Raw genomic sequence first — 13,940 nt, 5'->3', positions numbered from 1 at the left:
GCTTTGGAACCTAAATCCTGGTGACCACTGCCCACAACTGCTTCCAGAAATGTCCTATTGATAGCTGACTTGCCCCAGATCCACCTTCTATCAACACTTGATTCGTTTAACATACACATATTATGATGTGCAAGACCTATCTACTGCCATAGAGAAGGTCCAACTACTCGATATTAACTACTAGCCGGCCCGCGTCACGTCGATGGGCATGGCTGCAGCCCCAGGACCGCCTAACGCCGATCGGTGTGAAGTTCTGGGGCTCTGTTTTGCAGGAGATCGCACGCATCTCCTCCGTGCGATCTCCTGCTTGGTGGGCAGAGCAATCGCCGCTCGGGAGATTGTTTCGCCGTCTAACTACCCGTACAGAGATGCGATCTGCAGCAGCGCTGTACTGGGGACAGTCGCGTGACAAAGCTGTCCCCTCAAGGGGATCAGAGGTGATCGGCTGTCATAAGCTGAAGCCTATGACAGCTGATCACAGTGATCGGCTGGTGGGGGGGAAGGCGGGCCTTGGTGGAGAGAAAAGGGGGTGCAGTGTTGTGCGGCCCTGCAGCTTGGTCTTAAAGTGGCCTATTTTACAAACAAAGGCCTGGTCTTTAGGGGGGTTTAACACTGTGGTCCTCAAGTGGTTAAAAAGCGTGACATAAATTGTGGTATCTCTGTACCCACCTGGTTTCTGTGGAGTCAAAATTTGCAGTTTATTCAAATTATAACCTTTTAAAGGCTTGCCATGAGTGCCTCAGGGGACACCTCCATGCTGGAACCACCTTATGCTGGGCATACACGGCGCGATAGTCGTTATCAATCGAGCCGCTGATGGCTCGATTGATAATATTCAACCTGTCCGATCACGGGCGGACAATGGAAGAAACAAGCGGCTGATAAGGAACTGCCCGCGAGGACGAGCGAGAATCGATCTATGCGCCCGCGCGGACGAGCGGGGATGCGCCGGCATCGAGCCAGCAGCTCGATTCCGGCGCAGAATTGCACCGTGTATGCCCAGCATTAAGCCTGATACACACGTTCAATTATGATTGGCCAATCACTGTCCAATATTACCACCTTCATGTAATATGAGGGCCTACCTACACAATCGGATGGATGCAAAAGAGTTGGTTGACACTACAAGAGCATTTTCTAAGGGTTTGTTATTTGAAACGCTGTTGCTAATGTAATGCTATGGGTGTGATCCCACTAGAGCGATGTGATTTTATAGCAATCCCCCAAACAAAACAGTGGCACTGTTTTGTTTGGAGTATATAAATAAACCTGTTGTTATAAAAACCTGACAGTATCCTGTTTGCTTCGGGGAGGCGAGTCCACCACCACCTCCTGAGGAATTTTAAGATTTTTATCACCTTTTATCCTGTTGGCGCCTCTGTTCACCTTTACATTAGCAAGATCCACCCCTGGTGGAGGGGTTGATCGCCACCTTGTTTCCTTATCTACAGAGAGCGACTTTTAATCCTGAGTGAGGACAGGTCTAATCTCCTCACCTGCCTGTACAGTGGTTGCCTAGGCGGTAACCCACACTTGTGAGCATATACATTATATACTTTTCATACTACTTTACTTGTTTTGCATACTACACTATATTGGGCTCTCGGTGTCCCCTTTCTTTATCGTTTTCAAATCACTAGCTTGACCAAAGTCTGAAGTAGAAGAAAGAAGACAAATAGCGCACAGTAGGAACAGGCAGATGGCCACACAGACAGGTCTCACCTGATAAGGGGTCCATAATAGAAACAGCTGTATGCACATTCATCCCACTGAGGTGCACATTCATCCTGAGGTGCACGTTCATCCCACTGAGGTGCACATTCATCCCACTGAGGTGCACGTTCATCCCACTGAGGTGCACGTTCATCCCACTGAGGTGCACGTTCATCCCACTGAGGTGCACATTCATCCCACTGAGGTGCACATTCATCCCACTGAGGTGCTATACAGTTGACAAGCGATACCATCCAATAATCTTCAACTATTTTTACCATGGACAGATGCCACAGACTTCGGAATTCCAACACACGCCTGGCCCCCGCACCTCAGTGGGACGAATGAGCATCTGGCTGTTTCTATAATAGCTCACCTTATCAGGTGAGACCTGTCCCTTGTGGTCAACGGCCCATTATAATTTTCTACTGTGAGTGATTTTCTACCTACACAATCTGCTCATAGTATTCAATATCGGTTGACCCTCACATTACATGGAGGTGGTAAACATGGTCAGCGATTGGCCAATCATAATTGAAAGCGTGCGCCAGCCTTTACTTGCTGCCCAAGTGACACCCAGCAGGGGCATAACTATAAATCATAAAACCCCCAGAAAAACCTTGATAGGCGCCCCCCAATGCTCACACCCTTTCTAACTCTTTGTGACCCGCAAAGCCTGGGGGCCCATCTCACAAGGGCCATAAAACAAGTGTGGCCATCATCATCTTCACACCCATAACAAGTGTAGCCACAAAAACACCTGATCTGAAAGCTGGAACCCTGTATGAGATGGAGTGAAGCAGCAGTTGGTGCTCCCTTACAGTTCTGCCCCCCCCCCCCCCCGCGGTTATGTCCCTGACACCCAGGGCCCTCTGGGGAGGCAGAATATGAGATCTGTGGACACACAATACATGTGAGATATCTGTGCCAGGATGAGCTGACACAAGAAGTTCTGAGTGTGAGGTGTCTGAGGGAATCAGGTACAGAGGCACTGAGAGAAGCAGGAACCTGATACCAGCCCTCGGGGACCAGGGAACGCAGGTGACAGGAGAAGTGACACAATGCGTGACTGATATGGGTGAGAGATAAATGAAGAATGTTGGCGGGTAAGTAGTCGATACTTGCAGGAATCAGGCTCTGGAGTGCTGCTGCTCAGGTATTTACATAATGAGGAAGCCAGAAACATACAGTCACGGAAAGTATGTTATTGAGAAAGTCAATATGTCTACAGATGCCACCTGTCACCTGGTCCAATCACAACAAAGGTGGCCACACATGATACCATTTTTCATATATTCTTATCGCACACGTGTTCAATAGTGGCATGGTGCACAATCGTTCAAATTTCAGTGACATACTTCCTGTCCAGCGGGGAGCACGTCACTGAGCGGGGGCGGAGCAACGCAAATCCCTCTGTTGGCGCACTCTGCCGCAAGGTGATTTAAACACCGATAGTCCTGCGGCAGGGCATGTGCGAAACCGATGAGACCTGATTGGTTGGCCCTAGCCAGCTGCACTGCTTTTGCAACTGTTGTTTATGCAGATATCTTGATAAATCATCCCCTCCATTCTTATATGTCATCGAGTGTACAGCAAGCAACCACAAAGTTACTGAAAAACTAATCACAGGTGAACGGACTAGCACTGACTATATCATAACAGAGGCATCTGACAAGAGGTGGGATTTATAACAAGAGAACAGTCAGATCTGGAAGGTGATCTTTTGTAACAGGAAAAATGGCTGAGCATTAGCCAGTGTGACATGGAGAAACTGTTATAGCTGCACACAGGGACGGACCTACTATTAAGCCAGTTGAATCACATGATTCATGTGGCAAAATCTAGGGGGCAGAGTTTGGACAAACAGTTGAGGTCACCCGGTGCCTGCCTCCTCTCTGCTCTTCCTCCCGCCTTCCTAGTTCACACACACTACCCTCCTCATCCACGCATCCCCGTCCTCATTTGACTGGTGGCACCTGCCACCCTACCCTATGACATCAATCATTGCACTCAATCAAGGTGGTAGGGATGGGGCAAATCCGCCAAAGTGTGCTTTAGGCAGCAGAAAGTCTAGAACCAGCCCTGGCTTCATGAATGGGCCAGAGCAGGTCTTGTGTGTTGTTTCCAGTATGTGATGGTTACTATCAACCAAATGCGATCCACAGAAGGACAACAAGTTAACCAGTGACAGGGTAATGTCCAAAGCTCGCTGACGCACGCGGGGTGGGAAGGCTGCATGGCTGATCCCACAGAAGAGCACATGACAAAAACTGCTGAGAAACGTAATGCTGGTCATAAGGGCTATTTTCCACTAGCAGCATTCTCCGATGCTATTCCAATTGCAAAACACGAGCTACTTTAACACCAATGGAAACCACGTGGGATTGCTTCCATTATTGTGCCTCCTTTTCATGACAATTTTTCTGACCGGAATCGCTGTACCTGCTGCATTTTTCATGCGATTGGCCTCCTATACAAAGTATAGGAACCTGGGAACATCGCATAGCAGGTACGCAGTTATGCAATTTTTTAGCATATCAGAATATTTTCCTAGACATTTTCTTCTCCCGTTCAAAATCACCCATTGCAGAGGCACCGTACACCTGACAGTGGAATCACAATGTGGGAAACAGCCCTGAGGGGAGGGTGTCTGAGCACACAGTGCATCAAGGCTTGCAAGGTATGGGGGGCTGTGTAGCAGAATGGTTACATGCTGACCACTGATATGGAGGCTGCCATATTTATTTCCTTTTAAGCAATACCAGTGGCCTGGCTATCCTGCTGATCCTCTGACTCTAAAGGGGCCCATACACCTAACGATTTTCCCGCCGATATACAGCCGATTCGATCACTGTGATCAAATCGGCTGTGAAATCGTCACGCACACGCTGACCGAAAGATCGATTTCCGTCCGAAATCGATTGTTCCCGACGATTCCCGTCAATCCGTCCGTGCGGAAGATTTTCCTCGTTCGCCGGCGGGTCGGGAGTGTGTCGATATCGGCGTTCGAATGCCCGACGACCGACGCTAGCGGCAATACATTACCTGCTCCGGCCGGTGCGAGTCCCCGCTCTCACTTCTCCGTGCTCGGCTCCTCCAGCTTCACTGAACTTCCTGTCCCGGTAGGAAGTTTAAACAGTAGAGTGCCCTCTACTGTTTAAACTTCCCCGGTAGAAAGTTCAGTGAAGCTGCAGCCCTGGAGCCCGGAGTGGAGAAGAAGACAGCGGAGACCGGGGGACTCGCGCCAGTCGGATCAGGTAATGTATGCGGGTGGGTGGAAGGGGGGCAGCGGCAGCTCCACAGATTGTGATCGGTCTCAGGCTGAAATCGATTCACAATCTGTTTGCAGGAAAGGCAGCCATATGATCCCTCTCTGATCAGATTCGATCAGAGAGGGATCTATCCGTTGGTCGATCTGATGGCAAATCGACCAGTGTATGGCTACCTTAATACATTTGGCCATAGACCCTGAACAAGCATGCAGCACATCAGTTCCGACAATATTAGCTGCATGCTTGTTTCTGGTGTGATCCAGATACTACTGCAACCAAATAGATCAGCAGGGCTGCCAGGCAACTGGTATTGTTTAAAGGGGAACTTCAGCCTAAACAAACATACTGTCATCAAGTTACATTAGTTATGTTAATTAGAATAGATAGGTAATAGAATCTCTTACCACCCTGTTTTAAAAGAACAGGCAAATGTTTGTGATTCATGGGGGCTGCCATCTTTGTCATGGGGGTAGCCATCTTTTTGGTTGAAAGGAGGTGACAAGGAGCAGGAGACACAGTTCCAACTGTCCTGTGTCCTGATTACCCCTCCCAGCTGCACACGCTAGGCTTCAAAGGTCAAATTCAAAATGTAAAAAAAAAAAAAAATGCACCAAAACAGCAGAATGAAAACAACTTTAGAAATCCCATCATGCTTTGCACAGCATCAGGGGAAAAAAGCCCGGGCAGTTTTCTTCTGTGCAGCTAAAAATGAGGCTTGTATAAGAGAAACAAAGTTCTGATGCTGTGAAACTGTTAAAGAAACACCAGGCCTTTTCAGTGCTGCTGAGTCGATTTTTAGTCCGGAGGTTCACAACATATTCTTTTCACTACAGTTGTCCTTTAAGGGATCTGCTGCTAACGTCTCGGGTCCAGAAACCACAGAACACCTCCACAGGTCTTGTGGATCCCAAGCCTAGATGGGTCACAACTGGTTTGGTGGCACAAGAAGGACCTACACTATATTAATGTTTTGGCTGTTCAGTGTATTAAAATAACTGAAAACCAATGGTCCAATGCAACCTGGAAAGGAACCACAACTCCCAATATCCTCTGTAAGATATAGAATTTGCCATAACTACTTCCTGTGGTAATACATTCCACATTTTAATCACTCTTACTGTAAACAACCCTACAGTGTGGTTAATTGAAAGTTGATTGACTAATGGCCCACACACTACAAGCGAGATTCCACGTCAAGCTGAACGATGTTGTGCCTTCATGCTCTGAAACTAGTGTCAATCAAAGTCATGGAGCCGATTCCTTTACTGTCAACCGATATCTTCCATCCTGTCTGATCGAGTAAATTGGTCGATTCGACCAGTTATGGGCAGATTTCTTTCTAAGCCGCTTTTAAATGCAGATATAGAATTTGCCATAACTGCTTACCGTGGTAATACATTCCACATTTGAATCACTATTACTGTAAAGAACTCTTTCCTATATAATTGGCTAAAACGCTTTTCCTCCATATGCAGATCATTTCTCCTAGTCCTTTGCACAAGCCTAGGGACAAAAAGCTCATCCGCCAAGCTTTTATATTGTTCTCTGACCTATTTATACATGTTAATTAGAACTCCTCTAAAAGTAGCCATACATCAGTAGACTATGGGCAGATTCGACAAATGTATCTCTAATCGGTTCTGAGAGAGATTTGCATCTTTGTCATAGCTGTCCACATACTGCAGGCTGATTCCCGTCCGATTTCAGCATGAAATCTTCAGGGAATCAGCTGAGCCCGCCACATCTGCACCGCTGCCCCCCTTATCTATATATGTGCCTCCAGCCCCCCCAGTGTGTACATTTATACATTACCTGTCCTGTGTCAGCCTCCGCTTGGTGTCCATCCGTCCTCTGGGTGGCTCTTCTATCAGCCGCTTTGCGCCGCCGCCAGGGTGTATGCAGCAGAGCCACCCGGAGGACGGATGGACACCACACGAGGCACATTTATACATTAGCGGGCAGCGGCGGGGCTTTCGTAGTATCATCGCTCGTTCTGAAATCACCCAACTTCGGCCTGACATCCGGCATCAGTTGTGATCGAGTAACGCAAAGAATTTTGTTGGTCGGACCTGCACTTGGCGGTACCCATTTTCAACCAATTCGATAATGATCGAATTGGTTGGTCAATCGGCCGCCAAAGTCGCCTGCTGTATGGACTCCTTTAGTTGTCTTCTCTCCAGACTAAATAAACCCAGTTTATCTAACCTTTCCTGGTGAGTGAGACCTTCCATCCCTCTGACCAATGTTGTTAATCCTCTGTGCACCTGCTCTAACCTACAACCACATAACCTAATCTACCTTACATACAACAGAGAAACATTCTGACAAAAGAAGCCCTGATGTGACCCAGGTGTGTGTTGCTATGCACGGGGGACATAGGAGTATACGGCATATGATAGCACGGGAATGAGGAGCTGCCTGGGGGTTATAGGGACAGTCTCTGCACTCACCTGATCTCTGCAGCGTTTGTGAATCTGGCACACGCCTGCTCTGTCACTCCCTCCCTATATGTACCTGTCACAGGGCGGGACAGTGACACCTCTCAGGTCACAAGACGCTGAGCTCACTGCTAGAAAGTAACTGGCTGAACAGGTTGCAGATAATCCCCAGGTTTACACTGCTAGTTCCTCTACAGCACCGATCGCTGCACACGTGTTCTGCAGACAAATCTATCAGTAAAGAATGCAGAACAGATCACAAAGTATGAGCCGTGACCGCAACTTCCCAGTGATGGGAAACACTGCCAGACAGGATTCACTGTATGGTGATCAGCTGAGATCATTTCTGACTGGTCAGACATAGGACTCCGAATCAAACAGTCCAGCTGAAGAAGCCAAACTCCAGACCAGGCACAATGATAAATATACAGAGTGATGTATGGTTCTGAGAGATGGACTATAAGGAAGGCTGAGCAGCATATATGCAAAAAGGGTGTTGGGGAAAAAAGGGCGAGGGGTGTAAACGATAAGTGGTAATAACGTTTATAAAAATATTGTGTTGTATTTTGTTTACAAATAATGTTTTACAAATTAAAAAACATTTAATAATGTGTATGAAATCGCAAGCTGTGAAAACAATAATCTTCCCTGTTTTAACCTCTTGAGGACTGCAGTGTTAACCCCCCCCTAAAGACCAGGCCAATTTTGACTAAAGGCCAAGCTGCCAGGCTGCACAATACAGCACACAAGTGATTCCCCCCCCCCTTCTCTCCCCACCAACAGAGCTCTCTGTTAGTGGGGTCTGATCGCCCCCCACATTGTTTATTTTTTATTAAATATTTGTTTTTTTTTTTTGTTATTAAATCTACTATTTACTTCCCCTCCCCCCCCCAGCTAGCCAATGACGCGATCGGCTGTCATGGGCTTCTGCCTATGAGAGCCAATCGCTCTCCTGTGGGCCAGGGGGACAGATCGCAGCGCTGTACTTACTAGAAAGACGGCGTATGTCGCTCGGGGACTGAAGACGGGGAGGAGCTCCGCCCCCGAGCAGGAGATGCGCACGCAGCCTCCTGCAAACTGCCATCTCCTGCAAACTGCAGCCCCAGGACTTGAGGCCAATTGGCGTTAGGCGGTCCTGGGGCTGCCGCCGTGGCCACGCCCATTGGCGTGGAGCGGTCGTATAGTAGTTAAAAGTGAAACTTATAATTTTGTTTGTAAAAAAAATAATATAATATAAAAAAATAAAATAATATATGTTTAATCGTTATAATTGTATATTATTGTGAATAACCTTCATTTATCGTTTCTTCATATAATTAAATCTGAAAATATTGTTAATAACGATGAAAAAAAAATGTAAGTGTATTTGTAATAACTGTTGTAAAACATTAGTAAATAGTACTAACATTTTAATACAACTAAACCTAACCCTACTCTAACACAGAACCCACACTGTACCTATCCCTAACCCTTAGACCTCCCTAGTAGAGATGGCCTGAACAGTTCCTGGCGAACTTCCGGTGGTTCGCGCTCGCCAGTGAACGCAAACTAATGCACAATTAGGGTCAACTTTGCCCCTCTAAATCACAGTCAGCAGGCACATTGTAGCCAATCAGGCTACACTCCCTCCTGGAGCCCCACCCCACCCTTATAAAAGGTAGGCAGTGGACTCACTTGTGTGCCTGCAGTAATTAGTGAAGGGATAGCTGCTGCAGGCTCTCATAGGGAAAGCTTAGTAAAGGTGGGTACACACGTCAGATAAAAGTCTTTGGAAAATGAAAGATCACAGACCAATTTTACCCCCTTTCATGTAGTATGAGAGCCATACCTACACAGTCTATTCTATGGAGCTGAACTCCCCATCAGATAAAAATCTTTGCAAGATGCTGCACACAAAGACCGCTGTACACGTGCAACAGATCAGTATCTGCAAAAGATCTGTTCCTGCAAAAGATCCATTCCTGCAAAACGCATTCATAGTCTATTATATCTGCAGATCTCATACACACCTTGTTTAACGGACAATTATCTGTAGATCAGATCCACCAGGTTGGATCTTCAGATTGGCAGATAATTGCCTGATCTGCAGATGAATGTCCATTAAACAAGGTGTGTATGGGATCTGCAGATATCATAGACTATGAATGCATTTTGCAGGAATTGATCTTTTGCAGGGATGGATCTTTTGCAGATACTGATCTTTTGAATGTCTACAGCATCTTTGTGTGCAGCATCTTGCAAAGATTTCTGTCTGATGGGGAGTTCAGCTCCATAGAATAGACTGTGTAGAGTATGGCTCTCATACTACATGAAAGGGGGTAAAATTGGTCTGTGATCTTTCATTTTCCAAAGACTTTTATCTGACGTGTGTACGCACCTTTAGGCTCTTGTAGGCTTGTTAGATTGCTCCTTGCTGATTCTTATTGCTAAAAAAAAAAGCACCCCACAACAGCTCTTTTGAGAGCTAATCTTGTTCTTGTGATCTATGCTTTTTTTTCTGTGTGTCCCACTGACACTTGTGTTGCATAGACAGCCTTGATAATTCATACTGTGTGTGCCACTGCCAGTCCCAGTACATTCAGTCACTACCTGTGTGTGTGACAGGTGCACATTGTAATACCCATTAACCACCCTGGCGTTCTGATAAGATCGCCAGGGAGGCTGCGGGAGGGTTTTTTTTAAATTAAAAAAAAACTATTTCATGCAGCCAACTGAAAGTTGGCTGCATGAAAGCCCACTAGATGGCGCTCCGGAGGCGTTCTTCCGATCGCCTCCGGCGGCCAGAATAAACAAGGAAGGCCGCAATGAGCGGCCTTCCTTGTTTTGCTTACACCGTCGCCATAGCGACGAGCGGAGTGACGTCATGGACGTCAGCCGACGTCCTGACGTCAGACGCATCCGATCCAGCCCTTAGTGCTGGCCGGAACTTTTTGTTCCGGCTGCGCAGGGCTCAGGCGGCTGGGGGGACCCTCTTTCGCCGCTGCTCGCGGCGAATCGCCGCAGAGCGGCGGCGATCGGGCAGCACACGCGGCTGGCAAAGTGCCGGCTGCGTGTGCTGCACTTTATTTGGGGCAAATCGGCCCAGCAGGGCCTGAGCGGCAGGCTCCGGCGGTACTGGACGAGCTGAGCTCGTCCATACCGCCCAGCTGGTTAATGCACCCACCTACCTACATTAGCGCACAGTGTCACTGTGCCTGTCCGCTACCTGTCTGTGTGTGACAGGTGGACATTGTTTTTGGTCACTTCCTTTGGGATGTGCATGCCATGCCTGCTGCCTTAGATGTGTGGTAGCCGTTCCTGCTCCTTTGCCCACAGCGTGCCTGCTGCCTTCCTTGGATGTGTGGTTGTGGTAGCCGTTTCTTAGGCTCCCACTCCGGACCAGAATCGAACCAGGATTCCCCGGCCATTACCCGTGGTCACTCGCAATGGCAGACTTGCCCTCCATAAAAGATTCTCTTGTGGCCAAGTTCGCATGACCCAAACTTTTGCATGAGGTTCGCGAATATAAAATCGGAGATTCGGGCCATCTCTACTCTCTGGTGGTGCCTAACCCTAAGACCCCCCCTGGTGGTACCTATCCCTAAGACCCCCCTTTTGCTGCCTAACCCTAAAACCCCCCTTAGTGATTGTTTTTTGTGTGGAGAATGTTTTACAATAGTGACTGTAAAAAATGAATGATAATGTTTTACAAACAGTAAGGGATAACATTTTGAACAATGTTTTAGTTAAATACGTTAAATATGTTTATTATTTTTGTAAACGTTATTCGTAACTGGCACATTTTGTAAACTTAAATCATCACAAGCGCCGTTAGAAAACATTAAAAATCTCCGGGCGCCGTTTGAAAATGTTAATAATCTCTGGCGCCCTTTTTACCTGTTCGGAGCCCATCAAACGATATTTCTTATGGGAGTGAATGGCAGCGCCCATTTTGTCCACTTGCCTCATGCGCCCAAATTTCCTGCTTCCGGGTGAGCATCAAAGAATCGACAACTTCGAATTGTGCTGCTGGAGAAGACTTGAGAGTCCCTAAAGGTGGCCATACACCTAGAGATTTTGCAGCCTGATCATTTTATCGAATCAGATGAAAATTGGTGCTGCAATATGTCCGGGTGATCATTGATTCGATCGATACTGAGCCCAAATTGGTTGAATGCATCAATCGGACATGCTGGAAAATCTTAGTCGTAACTACTCAGTCGGGTTTGCGGCAGTAACAGCGTTCTAAAGCAGAAAAGCCTACATATTCGATGGTCCTCTGGCTGCTGTTTTCGCCCCAAGTGTAAAATGCCCCCCCCCCCCCCAATGATCTAAAAATTGTCACTTGTCCCACTGGTGGACTATTGGCGTGCTCCGTTGACACACCCCTTTACCGCAAGTGCTGTACCATGTGGCACCAGGTGCGTGCATGTGACATCATCCAAGCAGTTGCACCAGCAGGACAGGTGATAACGAAGGGGGGGGGGGGGGGGGACGTTTGGGGGCGGCGAAGCAGGAATCCTCCTGCAGTGTATGGGCAATCAGCAGATCCCTCTCTGATCCGATCAGAGAGAGAGATCTGTCTCATGGTCGATCTGCCTAGAGATATATGGACGCCTTTAGAGAAGCAAGAAGATCCAACCAGTCAATCCTTTAGGCCGGTTTCACACTGCAAACTGGCAGCAGCGATGCGCTACGTCATGCCCACCGCATCGCACCGCCAGAAACAGGCCTTCAGAGAACATCGCATTAGTGTTCCCTGTCTGGCCACCAGCCAAGCAGGAAGTGATGTGCATTGCGGACACTTCCTGCTTCGGGGTATGCGGAAATGCACGGAAGCGTATTGTACGCACAATAACGTAGTTCTGTGCTAGCGTTAGATTAGGCACATCCGATGCAGTGTACCGCAATGTGGGAAGTATGAACTTTCCCGTAGGGTTGAATTAGACTTGACACACCGCCACAGTGTGAAAAGGCCCTTAAGGATTTCCAATGCGAACAGAATAACTGTAGCTTTATTTACTTGGGGCTTCTTCCAGCCCTTAGAAGTCATGTGTCCCCCGCCACAGCTCCGGCCTTCTCCCAGGTCCCACTGGCAGCCTCTGATGGATCACCGACCCATCAGGCGCAGTACACTCCCACTGATGTGGGCGTGTTCTCATACGGGGCATGTGCAGAAGACGCTTACCCATTGGGGTCGGCAATCCTTCAGAGGCTGCCAGGGGGACACCGGGGAGAACCGGAGCTGCGGTGAGGGACACAAATCACTTACAGGGCCTGGAAGAAGCCCCAGGTAAGTAAAACTAGATTTTGTTCACCTTGGAAATCTTTTAAGAAATTAACGCTGACTGTTAATTAGGAGCAATGCTAAAGCGGAAATACTTTGTACACAATAGTCCATATGCAATTCACTTTTTCTCCTGAGTTATCTCCTAGGAGGCAATTTTCATATTCTCTTTAAAGAGTAACTGTCAGGCTGCAGAAGCTAATTTAAACCTCTATTCTCCTGTGTTAAACAGTTTAGAAGGAAGTTCAAAAGCCATTAGTGAAGATAAAAATCTCAGTTACCTTTGATGTGTGCTTATCTTAAAGGCTGTTATAGACCCATAAGGACGCAAGCCGCATACTAAACTGCAAAGCATTCTGGGGCCCTCCCCTCGGCTGCTAATGAGACGGTACAGGAGCTTCTAATCAGTCCAGCGCGTAGCACTGATAAATATCCGGGCAGAGTACACTGCAGGAGTCAGCTATTGTTCCTAGCCACATGGCTCATTAATATTCACTGCACGCTGTGTTGTTCAAGTACGAGCTGATCTGTGATCAGGAAGCAGGCAGGACATGACGACACATTTGACAGAAAAACATGGAGCCTGCCATGAGCTGTCAGGAGCATCTATCTCTGCATATACTATATACAAATTCTGTGAAATCCAAACGTGGACAGTGAAATGCATATGTAATGTAAGTACAGCCAATCTTTAGCTACTGATATATGTGTTTATTTTCTCTGAGACCTTATACCTAACAGCTCCTCTTTAAAGGAACTTTTAAGCATTTTAAAATTGAAAAAGTACCCAAAAGAAAGTGAAAAAGTACTATCAAAATTATTTGGAGTATTTTCTTGCTTGCTAGGGGTCTAAAAAGCTTTTTATGGCAACGTGTGAAAATATCTCCTAGGAGAAAACTCAGGAGAAAAAGTGAATTGCGTATGTGCCACTGGCCCTTATTCAATTCACTTTTACTCCTGAGTTTTCTCCTAGGAGATAATTTTTCATCTTCTGTTTAAAATAATTTTTTCGATAGCTCATGTTTGTTGCTTCCATGATACAGCAAAGTCCCCATTTCGGGGGGTTTGGAGGAATTTTAAATACTTATCACGCCTCCAGCGATGTCTGGCAGCCTCCCCGTACCTCCCTGCAGGCTCCTAGCGGCTTTCCAGCACCGCGCACGGAAGCCAGCTTGTCAGTCAGTGACTGACTAGCCATTTCGATCACTAATAAAAGCCAGCTCATTGCAGAGGGGAAGGAGGCATTCGGCA

The 13,940-nt window shown here is 47.3% G+C and overlaps 1 protein-coding gene across 1 annotated transcript in view; it reads right to left on the bottom strand.

The window, feature by feature from the left end:
- Positions 1-7,477, bottom strand: part of SDCBP2 (syndecan binding protein 2) — a 48,357-nt gene extending 40,880 nt beyond the window's left edge. Inside the window, exon 1 of the mRNA XM_068262058.1 lies at positions 7,436-7,477. The gene's annotated coding sequence lies outside the window, so the exon portion shown is untranslated. The remainder of the gene's footprint in view (positions 1-7,435) is intronic.
- Between the last annotated feature and the right edge of the window lie 6,463 nt (positions 7,478-13,940).

This window comes from Hyperolius riggenbachi, chromosome 12 (genome assembly GCF_040937935.1).
Source record: "Hyperolius riggenbachi isolate aHypRig1 chromosome 12, aHypRig1.pri, whole genome shotgun sequence".
NCBI lineage: Eukaryota > Metazoa > Chordata > Amphibia > Anura > Hyperoliidae > Hyperolius > Hyperolius riggenbachi.
Note: the sequence above shows the minus strand (reverse complement) of the source record. Positions and strands in the feature narration are given on the sequence as shown.